The sequence below is a fragment of the Mytilus californianus genome, unplaced genomic scaffold (assembly GCF_021869535.1).
Source record: "Mytilus californianus isolate M0D057914Y unplaced genomic scaffold, xbMytCali1.0.p SCAF_12, whole genome shotgun sequence".
In the NCBI taxonomy this organism is placed as follows: domain Eukaryota; kingdom Metazoa; phylum Mollusca; class Bivalvia; order Mytilida; family Mytilidae; genus Mytilus; species Mytilus californianus.
Genome location: NW_026262604.1, coordinates 57,707,053 through 57,720,013, shown reverse-complemented (window position 1 = coordinate 57,720,013; position 12,961 = coordinate 57,707,053).

The window sequence follows — 12,961 nt, the reverse complement described above, 5'->3', positions numbered from 1 at the left end:
AGATAAAACTAAACCCAACAGTTACAGAGCTGTGACATTAACATCAGTTTTAGGAAAACTTTTAGAAAAAATATTTTTGTCTCGTATTCAAAAGCTTTGGAAAAAATAAACAATGTTGTTCCTCATGGCTTGCAATTTGGTTTCGTAAAGGAACATGGATCGATTCCTGAAAATATTCAACGAAAAAAAGACTTATATTGGATTTATCGGCACCTCATTAAAGTGATATTCATTTTAGCATCAATGAATTAATTGACAAAGATATTTGCTCTATGTCGTACGTCAAGATCGACAACGCTATAGATATTATCCTGAAATACGGGACAAACTCTTGGTTATGTAAGTACGATATTTCCAATGCATTCAAAAATTGTCCTATTTTACCTTCACGATGGCCTTTGTTTTGTATTAAATGGGAGGAAAAATATTATTTCTATGTGCGATTAACTTTCGGTTGCCGATCTAGTCCCATTATATTCGATACTTTGTCACAAGCAATATCTTATATTGCCACAAAAAATTACAAGGTCAATAACATTTTACACCTGTTGGACGATTTCTTAACTATAGATCCACCACACGCTGACGGAGAGCGGTTAATGGCATTAATGATGATGATTTTTAAACGCTTAAATGTTCCAATAGCAATGCACAAAACTGTTGGCCCTGTAACGTTTCTTGAATATCTTGGCATCATTTTCGATTCACAAAAAATGGAAGCTCGTTTACCGCAGGAAAAAGTTGATCGGATTTGTGAGTTTATTTCAAGTATAAGTGTCAAATCCTCTTGTTCTAAAAGAGAAGTTCTACAGCTGCTTGGGCATTTAAATTTTGCATCAAGAGTTATACTACCGGGCAGGTCATTTGTGTCTTATCTAATCAATTTATCAACCATAGCGAAAGAATTACATCATTATGTGCGTTTAAATAGAGAATGTCGGATAGATCTCGAATTTTGGTTACGATTCCTAAAGAATTGGAATGGAATTAATATGTTTTATAATTCTACATTTATATCTAATTACGATATGGAATTATTCACGGATGCATCGTCAACTATAGGTTTTGATGGATATTTTGGTGGAAAGTGGTTTTATTCGTTATGGCCGACCGAAATAAAAAACATCACAAACAGTAAACATTCAATGGCATTTCTTGAATTGTACCCAATCGTTGTGGCAGCTGTTTTATGGGCGCCTCATGGAAAACAAAAAAAGTGTTATTTTGGTCTGATAATATGTCTACAGTCGAGATTATAAGGAAAGGCAGATCAAAATGTTTGTATATTATGAAGTTAATGAGAAAATTAACATGGTGCGCATGTACAAACAACTTCTTTTTTAGTGCAAAACACGTGCCAGGTTTACAAAACGATATAAGTGATGCCTTATCTCGATTTCAGATACAACGATTCAGAAGCCTGGCACCAGATGCAGACCCCCTTCCGGAACCGTGTCCCAAAATCTCAGAAGTAATATGGTGTTAAAACAAACTGTCGTACAAATTATGGACGACATCTATATCTAAAAGGACTAAGGACGTGTATGATATTGGTTTCCTGCATTTTAAGAGATATTTACTGTTAAATAATGTGACATTTACAAATAACTTGGCCCCAGTTTCGGAAGAAATCCTTATATATTTTGTTGCCCATTGTCAAACAGTTCTGAAACTTTATTATTCTACAATTAAACTTTATCTCTGGTGAATCAGGTACAACTATTTGAAGGAAAATTGTAGTGATCCCTTAGAACTATATAACGGCAAACCATTTTCTAGGCTTACATTGATCTTAAATTCTATCAAACGATCCCAAACTCAGAACAAGAGAGTAAGGCTACCAATCACTTTTGATATTCTTGAACAAATTATAAAGAAAACAAAAAGGAGTTTTTTCAAAGTTCATTGACCTCATGATAGAAACAGCTAGCGTGATTTCTTTGTTTGGCTTTCTCCGATGCGGAGAAATAACTGTTATCAAAATCCGAACAATTTGAACCTGCAATTAATTTATGTATATCAGACATTTCATTCACAGACAATGTTGCTAACCTTCACTTGAAACAGTCAAAAACTGATCCATTTCGTAAGGGTATAGATATTCAGTTACACAAAATTAAGCCATTTAGCCATGGAAAGAGAATTCTTTATAACAAAAAATCAGACATGTACTAGAGTTATGCGGTTATGATCCTAAAAAACTTTTCAGGTCATTTATTAGGAATACTAGTAGGTGCTGGAACCGCAACTGCTCAAGCTAACATAGAGGATCACATGATTAAAACGTTAGGTCGTTGGTCTTCAGATTGCTATTTGCGTTATATTCGCACTCAACCAACCTCTATAAAACATGCACAATAGCAGCTTGCTGAATCTGTTTACCATTAATTATATTATAGTCAACTTCGAATTTATGGACAGGAGAACTGCATGCATGATTGCTTTATATGTATATTTTGTTTCTTTTATTTACCTTATTATTGTGTTATTCGTTGACTTATTGAAGGTGATCCCGGGGGATTCCTCATTCTAAATACTTGGGGTCACTCAGACTCATCTGATTTCTAATCACTATTTCGTCAGAGTTTCTTGGCACCTTTTCAAATATTTCACTTATCATTCATAATTTTCATTAATTTTCCAAGCATTTTTCATTTAACATCTCCAACCTCAACTCAACACCTTAAAACATTGTAGCCCAACGTCACGCGGGGGCTGGTCCACTGCCACGCATGGACCGTCAAATGAAGCTTAATCGTTTTGTCATTCTTTTGTCAATTGTGTTTTTCAAGTTGAGCGTAGTGGCTTGTCAGCTGGTGTACTTTCCACGAAAGAATCGCTTCCATACAAAGTCCTGGAGCAAAATTATTCTTCAGATAGTTGAGTGATTTCCCAAGGCCAAACAATTTAATATGTTTTATATATTTAGTACAGAAAATACATTTTCATTTTATTTAGTGTAATATTCATAATAAATATATTACATTTACACCGTATTTGTTTAGTATCAATGGTTCCGTGAACAAAATTTATTATTGAATCTACAGTCTGCTAACACTACACTAAGATAACATTCACCAGACAGGACCCTTTAACATATTTGACCTCAAGATTTGTAACAGATGTTGTACGACTTTGCCCCCCGCAGAGCTATAGAAAAACAGTACATTAACGGGTGTTACACGGACTCTTTTTAGATGATACACGGACTCTTTTTAGTTGTTACACGGACACTTTTTATGAATAGATTCACTCGTGCGTGATCAGTGAGTTCATGGGCACTTTAACTTTCAATTAGATTTGAACTTTTTGGTTCACCGACATATTTCCTGTCTTTTTATTAAACAAAATATTTACGTTAGCATCGATATCTTTTTTCAAACATTTTCAGTAAAATACTATTCATATCAGTACACTAAGGGATTAGACATTTAACTTTAAAAGGGGGGGGTATGGTTTTCTCCTAAAAAAAGATATTTTGATCCCAAATTTTATGAGAAAAAATTTACTATGGTCCAGCAGATGACAAATGAATGTTCTGCATGATTCCTGATTTTCCGAATACCGTATAGTGCTAATTTAAACAAAAATATTTGGGTGATGGCGTTGAAAAGTAAATAGTTAATATACTCAGAAAAGAACGGTAAACGGACAGAAAGTCACAGGACAAAAAGTCACAGGACATAAAGTCACAAATTTGATAGGACAAAAAGTCACAGGACAAAAAGTTACAGGACAAAAAGTCACAAATAATGTGTTGACAATTGTCTGAATATATAAAAGAAAGATCTTTGAATAATTTCTTTTTTTTACATTTAATCATTTTTAAGTTTAGGAAATTGTTCATAAGCCTTGATAAATGAAAAATTATTAAATTTTAATCATGCCAATGATATATTTATTGGCACCATGAATCCATTTAAGTGCCAAACCACTTTGACATTTTGTTATCATAACAACTATTTGATCATCATTGATATTTATTGAATAAATTTTAATTATAAAGTTGCTTGATATATTATAGTTCAAGAAAAAAATCAAAAAAATATTTTTAAACTTAGTGTTTTCTTGTTCACAGAAAAATAATCTCAAAACTGAATTGTGACTTTTTGTCCTGTGACTTTTCGTCCGTGACTTTTTGTCCTGTGACTTTCTGTCCTACATTCTTATAACATACCGCCCCATTTATGAAGCAAAATAATCGGTCAATAAATGTTTTCTTCGATATATGGACATGAATAGTATTTTGGACAATGCTGAAAGTAAAGAAATGATGATACCGACGTTCATATTTCAATAAAAAAAAAGACAGGAAATAAGTAAATAAAAATCAAATCTTATCAAAAGATAAAATCCCTATCAACTCACCAATGCACGATTGATCCTATAAAAAAAGTGTTCGTGTAATACACGTCCAAATAAGCAGCAAATCTAGAAGAAAATCATTCAACTTATGTCATCAATTTTGGACGGTAAGCTGCGATTGGACCATATAGTAACACGTGTTTAATCCCGATCAACACTTGCAGATCTAGAGACGAGCATGAATTTAAAAAAAAATCAAAGTATATGCCTGAATATATATAATATTAAGACAAAATCCATTTTTTCATAACATTTCATTCACTAATGAAGTAGGAAATTCATTCTTTTGATACATTTATATTGTTATTGAATTTATATATACATATATATCAGTTGCGGATCCAGCCATTTTAAAAAAGGGGGTTCCCAATCCAGGACAAAAAAGGGGGGTCCAACTAGATGTCCCCATTTAAATGTATTGATCGTTCAAAAAAGGGGTGTTACAACCCCCGGGACCCCCACCACTGAATATTGAATTCATGTATTTGGTAACAAACGTGCGATTTTTACGATTTTTTTAAAGGGGGAATGGGGGGATGGAATGGCACATTCTGCATTTTTTCATCAAAATAAAGATCACAGTATGTTTATTTTAAATTAAATTAGGCCCCCCTCCCCGCTTTCCGTTTCATCCATAAAAATCAAACGTTAGCTTACTTACCACTAAAATATTTCTTTAATATATTACTTTTTTACGAAGTTGCATTTTAAAAAGTCTTAAATGTGTACAACATTCATCTTTTACTTGATATGGTTCTTTTTTATCAAATTATTAGATTCCTGATTTTTTTCTTGAAAAAAACTCTCGGTTGAAGGGAAATGAAAAAAAAAGTGTGTTTATACTATAACTTACATTTACTGCTTTATGGCTATCTAAGTTTCTCAAATATTTAGTCTTGCAAAATGTATTATTACTTTCTTGAAACGTCGTACAAGTCAGATACAAAACAAAAGTAACAAAAAAACAGGCCGGAAACAACCTGCCGTATAGTTTTTCTGCACTTGTAGTCAGGTCAAGGTCCTCGGCTATCGCCTCGGACCTTGACCTGACTACTCGTGCAGAAAAACTATCCGGCAACGGTTGTTACCGGCCTGTTTCTTTGTTACCTTTGTATTGTATCTAATACTTAAAGTTTAAAACAGTGACGCTAATGAGCATATCGACACACAATAATTTCACAGTTTGATGTCCTGCGAAGATTCTCATACTAACTAATTGATTGATAAGGAGAATAAAATAATTATTACAGAGACTGCAATGTCGAAATCCCTACAATTTTGTGCTTATTTACACGTGTATAGCAAACTGCATAACATGAGACTAATGGTATAATCGCCATTGAAACCAGCATCACAGTTTAAATACAACCTTTAAATATACTATCATTATATTAAATTTTACATGATTTCACTTCGACTGTTGAACTACAATTAGATAAACAAGATTATCATGTGGAAAACTCGCGTCATTTTCAGATCTAAATTTATCGATTGATTAATTGGATTGGATGCTTACATGGTTGATTGGTTGTTGGTATAGTTCCAGTGGCAAATATTTCATGCAAATACACGACGGGAAAAACATAAAATATATTTTGAAACATAATTTCGACTATCAGTTTTACACACACACAGGAAAAACGAGTATATAAATTCAAATTATTGTTCCTTGGACGGTTGTTCAGAGCTAAATCCAATACAACTCATAAACAATTATTTATTCTACGTCTCAGTCAACTGTTGCTTGGCGAATCCGATAAGCGGTCAATAACATATGACTTAATAATAAAAACTTTGATTAAATATGACATGCATTCCTTTCTTGAGAGTTACAAGGATGATCTGTATATCCCGGATAAAAAAAAATATGGTCCAAAATTGTGAGTCAATCAATTGAAATCCGAGAAGAAGATATTTGGAAATCATCTATTCAGTGTCGATCAGAACTTTGTCTTACTACGAAATTCAAAACAGATTATCTATTCACAGACTTTTACGTCTTGCCGTTGTCTATCCGCATTTGAATGATAAAGTATTAGTCATGGTAAAACTGGGCTCAATAGCAATAAAGGATGACCAATGCTCTTTTATATGCGGTTGTCATTCCACTGATGTCGTTCAACACTTAATTTTGTACTGTGAAAAACTTTTGGATGCAAGAAATAACATGTTCTACGGAATTGTTGATGTTTTACCAGTTCAGGAATCTGTACTCTTTTTTCAACAAGATGATGGCGATATAGTCGTAGCTTTACTTGGTGGTATTACAGATTTTATGCAATCTGTGAACTCTGACAACTGGAGAAACATAATGTGCTGCTTGGCAGATCATATATTTCATCTGTACGGAAAATTTAAAGGCGAATTATCTCAGCATAGATTTAATTTTGGACACTAAAATATTTGCCATCAAGCAAATATAACATATAGATATACATGTATATGTAAAATGTATGTTGTTTTTTTTTTTGTTTTTTTGTTTGTTTTGTTTTTTGTGCTTTAATTGAAGGTTGTAATTATATGTTGTTCTTTTTTCGTGTAATTGTATACTTGTGTTAAAAAATGTAATCTTCAGTATAATGGAGGAAATAAAGAGAATCAATCAATCGCGACTGTACATGTCTTGCAAGTACAGACCGAACAAACAAAATAACAGGCCCGTCCCGTCTTTAATAATAAGCATGTGTGCAGCCTTCGATTTAAATGTTAAGTTTAAAATGTAGACCTGTAACATGAACAGTTTCATTATATTGTGTGCTTTGATGTCTTTTATTTAGCTCAATAATTGAGTTAGATGGGTTTTATAAAGAATGAACTCGCTTTCCACTGTATACTATACCATGCAAGTAGATTTATTCTGTTTGTATCTACAGCTACAAAAGGTAGGGCCAAATGTCCCTGAATATATTACACAGGACGGCCATTTTCAAAGAGTTTTCAAACTTATTAAAATTCAAAGTATGATTGATAGCATTAGGTCATGTCTACTTTAAAGTTCTAAAGTAAAATAACAAAAATACCGAACTCAAAGGAAAATTCAAATCGGAAGGTTCCTTATCAAATGATTAAATCAAAAGCTCAAACACATCAAACGAATGGAAATCAACTGTCATATTCCTGACTTGGTACAGGCATTTCCTTATGTAGAAAATGGGGGACAACCGCAACATTATGGCGTATTTTTCAAATGTCACTTAATTATGGGTCAAAACGGAATAACATTTTAGACTCTTTGATACTAATATTTCCGATAATAAAGACGTTACGGATTCGACCTTGTGACAGAGATTAACTCGCAGAATAATCAGATGTGCATTTTTTTCAATTTTCAATCGATATATTACAATTATATTAGAATAAAAATATTTGATGGTAATTGAAACGCCATATCTTTCACACAAAGGAGTCAAACCAGCTATAAGAAACTCATCATCTGTATACTAATACACGAAACAATAATTGATTAATTGATTATTGTTGTTTAATGTCCAGTGGCAAATGTTTCATGCATATGCAAGTATTAAGCAAATTCAACAACTCAACTATTCATGGTCTTCAAAAAAATCGATCGGATTTGGACTTGCATCTGTTAAAGCGGGATTGTTAAAAAGTTGTGTGGATTTGCCTTGCATGAAATCTTAAGTTGACATAATGTTGCTGTGTATGTTTGCATCCTATGTCCCGCACATCCAAATTGACGCCGCCACATTATGTATGTGCTTGCCCCAAGAGAGAAGTAGGTAATTCAGTAGTTGTCGTTAAAGCGTTAAAGTTTTTATGAAATTATTGCCAATTTCTAGTTTGATATCAAGCCAATCTTTTTACATTAACTACATGAAATAGTAGGCAGCAACTATATGTGCCTTATTTCCACATCGATATATTACTTCTTTGTTCTTCTATAGTCAATAGTTTTCTTAATCATTATCATATTTCTTCAAACAGTGTAAATAACTCAATGAATAATTCAGTTAAATTATATACGGATAGCTTCAGATTATTCACAAATATACGACAGGAGCTAAAAATAACGGATAATAGTGTTGAAGTTTCTGTTCCCAAAAATGATACAGCACTACTTATGTATTACTTGAATTCAATATGTGATGTTATGAAGTTAGAAGTTAGAAGTAACCGAATACAATATACAAAGACTCAGAGATTATAAAAGTATTACCTTTTGACAAGAGATGAACAGGAGGATTTAATCGGTTTGTGTTTTCTTGTTTCCCCAGATAAATTAGAAGGCTAATGTATTTTTAATTCCGACGAAATATGTAATACAGAGTTCGGTAACCGATTTTTTAGAGTGGATTCAACGGAGACTGGATTTGTGGCCTCTCAAAGTGTCTTCGTTGGAACTGTTCGGGTTTCCGTTAAAGAGTTTATGGTCTACAAAACTAGCTGGATAAACGAACATTACAGAGCACCTATGGACAGACTAACGAGAGTTGTTAATAATACAACAAGGAACAATGATGAATGGATTTATACTTCAACATCCGAGTCATTAGATTGTTGTGTTATTCAGTAGACTAACATATGATTTGGACTTGCCAAAAGTCTGTGTATATTTTATAACCATCAAACGTTATCACTTATCTATGTCATTTGATTTCTTTCTCTCAGACTGGTCGGCCTAGTCTTGTTTGATAGATGTGTGGCAACGTAACCCGCTTGAAAAGGATAGAAGTAGGTTGTTATACATTCATGGAGACATTATGCTTATTGATGTTTTGTGTTTTTTCATCAAATACTGCAGTCACGAGAAACCGAGTGAGAACTGATTTTACTAGTATAATTGCAGGTTGAAAATTATACTGTGCAGTGTATAATTGTGATACGTACATACATGTATGTACGTATTTTAGTGTTTTTGTCTTTGTTGTAATTAATAATGTTTTATATTAATGAAATTGTTTGTTTTTTCTTTAGACATTTTGTTGATATTTTAGATACAGCACAGTATCAAGAGGATGCTTCCGTGATCCAACCTTTTCTGAAATCATCCAACCTTATTCTATCTTTAAAAAAAATGATAAATGAGCATAGAAGATCATCTAATCAAATTATATTCATGAACTTGTCCAAGTCGCATCTAATTGGGCACAGCACATAGGCTTTGTACTACGCACACATGTGTTATTCGTTTCATCCATGATAACCATAATTGCAGTGAAATCACTTCTATCTGGGATACACAACAAAACACAAATACAAGTAAAACAAAGCTGAAAAGGGATCTACATGGTTACTGAAAGCAAGCTAAAATTACATAACTTGTTGATGTACTATATCGTGTCACATTCAAGAGAGGCGAAAGATACAAAAGGGATCATTATAAAAACTCTTAAGTCGAATGTGACCTACCGAATACCGGATTTGTACTTACATGAGCAACACGACAGGTGCCACATGTGGAGCAGGATTTTCCTACCCTTCCGGAGCACCTAAGATCACCCACATTTTTGGTGGGGTTCGTGTTGATCAGTCTTTAGTTTTCTATGTTGTGTTTTGTGTACTGTTGTTTGTCTGATTGTTTTCTTTTTAACCATCGCATTGTCAGTTTATGGCCCTTTGGTATCCTTTGACTCTCGTCAACAAACTGACAATGCCATGACAGAAACAAAAAAAAACTACCAACATACAAACAAAAGTATACACAAGTATAATTGATGTGTCCCGTGGTTTGTTTTGTTTTTGCACGCCTTAGTGTGATTTTGGTGCTAAACTATAGCAGTAAATGTTTGATTCATTTGCTAGATTTATTTTATTGATATTACTTCATGGCTTTGTTCTTCAATTCACAGTTGTGGCGTGATCGTCAGTTTGCAAATTATTCCGCTCAAACCGGTGCTTTGTTTCTTTGTATTTGTTTGCTGTGCATGTACTGACTTTGTGTCATGAATGTATACCCCATATTGTTTCTTTTCTTTTCTATTCTATTAAAATACAACATAAAAAAATAAAGACTGCGAAACACGAACCCCACCTTTTTTCAAGCTGAAAGTTTACCTTGACCCTCTCTATTTTCACTCCTGAACATTGTGCTGTTGTTATTGTCTTTGAATTGCGCAACTAAACAAAGCCGTACATTAAACATGCCTAAACCAAAATAATTTCTTGTTGCGAGATGTAGAATATATATTCTGCATAGCCCCTACGCACAAGTTTGAGCTATACTGGTGCAAAGGTATTCGTTTGAAGAGGCACAGAAGTAGATTTTGTAATCTCTGTCATACATCAACGGACTCATTCATCTTCATCTCTTCGGATATTCACTTCAAACACTTACTCGAGTCTTTGCTACAGTCAATTAACCGAACAATGCTCTCTTATGTATGAACAGGTAAAGCAGGTTGAAGGCTTTCAAAAATTGAAAATTAAATTTCTGTTGAAGGATATTTATAAATATATCGTGCGCACGATATTCAGTATCAAATGTTCAAATATGAGTAACGTATCGAGGACACTCGTCCACCTTAGATACATTTTATAATTGTGTGTTCAAATTCTGAGTGTATCTCAGTTGGTCAATATGTCAACCTTTAAAGGAGAGGCGAAAGATACCAAAAGGAACATTCAAACTCATAAGTCGAAAATAAACTGACAACGCCCAGGCTAAAAAAAAGAAAAGATCAACAAACAAACAACAGTACACAAAGCACAACATGGAAAACTAAAGACGAAAAACAAATAAAGGTTTATAATGCATGAACGTGTCATAGAAACTAAAAATGGAGCCTATAGCTCAGTGTGTTTTGTCGTTTGCTATCTGTCACATTTGTTTTTCCGTTTATTGTTCATTTTTGTTTTTTTTTCTAGCTTACTGTACCGTATGGGTTTTGCGTATTGTTGAAGGCCGTATGATGACATATAGGGGCTTTCAATCACGTCATTTGGTTCCTGGTAGATACTGATGTTTGTTGTGCAATTATGCAACATCTCTTTATTTTCATAAATTGAAATTAAATTTTTGAACACAATTATGATAAATTCATTTAAATTGATATCATATATATGTTACAGTGAATTTGTATAATCGGGGATTATGTAGAATCCCTGATTTTTCAGGGATTATGTAGAATCACTTAAATCATTAGTGATTATATATAATTCCTTAAAATGACCAGTGACTTTACATAATCACTTAAGATTTTTATAATTATTCTACAAATTCCCTGAAATGATTTTAGGGATTATCAATAATTCAAAGATCCTTGGTTTGATAAAAAATAAATATAGACTTATCATTATTTGTTTTTTCTTATTCCTTGAAAGTTTAAATGAACAGTAAGTCACGATTTAAATTGTTTAAATGCTCCTTCCATCTCTTATATTTCATACAGATTACACTATTACATCATTATACATTAACATAAGATGGGGGCTGGTGGGCATGGATCTAGGAAAATAATAAATCTTAAATACTTAGTATCTGACGAAAAAATATTTTTGTGAATAGCAAACTTAAAGTCATAAAAACTAGATATACAGAAATAAAAGTGTAATTTTATAATAATTTATGCATATTTCTAGGATTAGCGTCTCATTAGTATACTTTTGTGCTGATCCGGTTTGAGATTGTTGTTTAACCTTACGTTAGCAAAGAACAAGTACTAAATCCACAGTGTATGTTATTTGTGTTAAAACAATGGGTAAAAAGGTTATTGAACATCTGTTTTGTGTATATTGTGTTCAAATGAACAAGAAATTCAAACTGAGAGAACTGAAGCAACTAGATGTATAGAAAAACAGGCAGAACGAACGATCGGCAGTATCTATTATGCTTTTAGTCTATTTTTACATTAAGTAGAATTAGGTGCGTGACACAGCCTCTTAAGAGCCTCTAGTTTTGGTACCTCAGATGATTGCATTGAAAACTTTATCTCTATTAGACATGTAGAAAAATCTGATTCGATATGTGAAGGACAAGGTTTTTTAAAATGTGGATGTTGTGGTAAAAACAGATGTGATTCAAATAGATGTGCCTGTAGAAAAGCAGTGCAAATGTGCAATAGTCGATGTCATCCAAACTGTAAATATAGATGATTGTTTTTGTCATATTAATTTTTGTTCTTAACATTTTAATAGCAATTCTCTGTAACCACCAACCAAGTTGCGCATAGTCTCAGATTTTCTTGAAATTTGGTTTGTTGGTAGCTATCGATAAACAAACAAGAAATATGTTGACAAAAAATTTGTTTATGCCCCCGTTGTCATGGTAACGGGTCCCCTTAGATTTTACCTCAAAAATGCATATTTTGACGAACAAAAATGACCCATTTTAAGCAGTAATCATGCACACATTTCAAGTTTTATGAATATTTTGGCTTTTATTCATTAAAATATAACACTTTATGAGTAAGATAAAAGATAAAATTTATTTCTGACAAAAGGGGAAGAAGGGGGCAGCACTGATTTAAATAGTGGAGTTTTCAATGTATTCAAGAAGGCAAATTATAGGCATTTTGCATGAGCTAATTTTACACTTTTGCATCCACAACCAATTATACTAAGATAATAAATGTAACTATATAGTGATATTGGGTTTTAGGGTGGTTGCTATGGAAACAAAAATGTGTCATTGTAAATG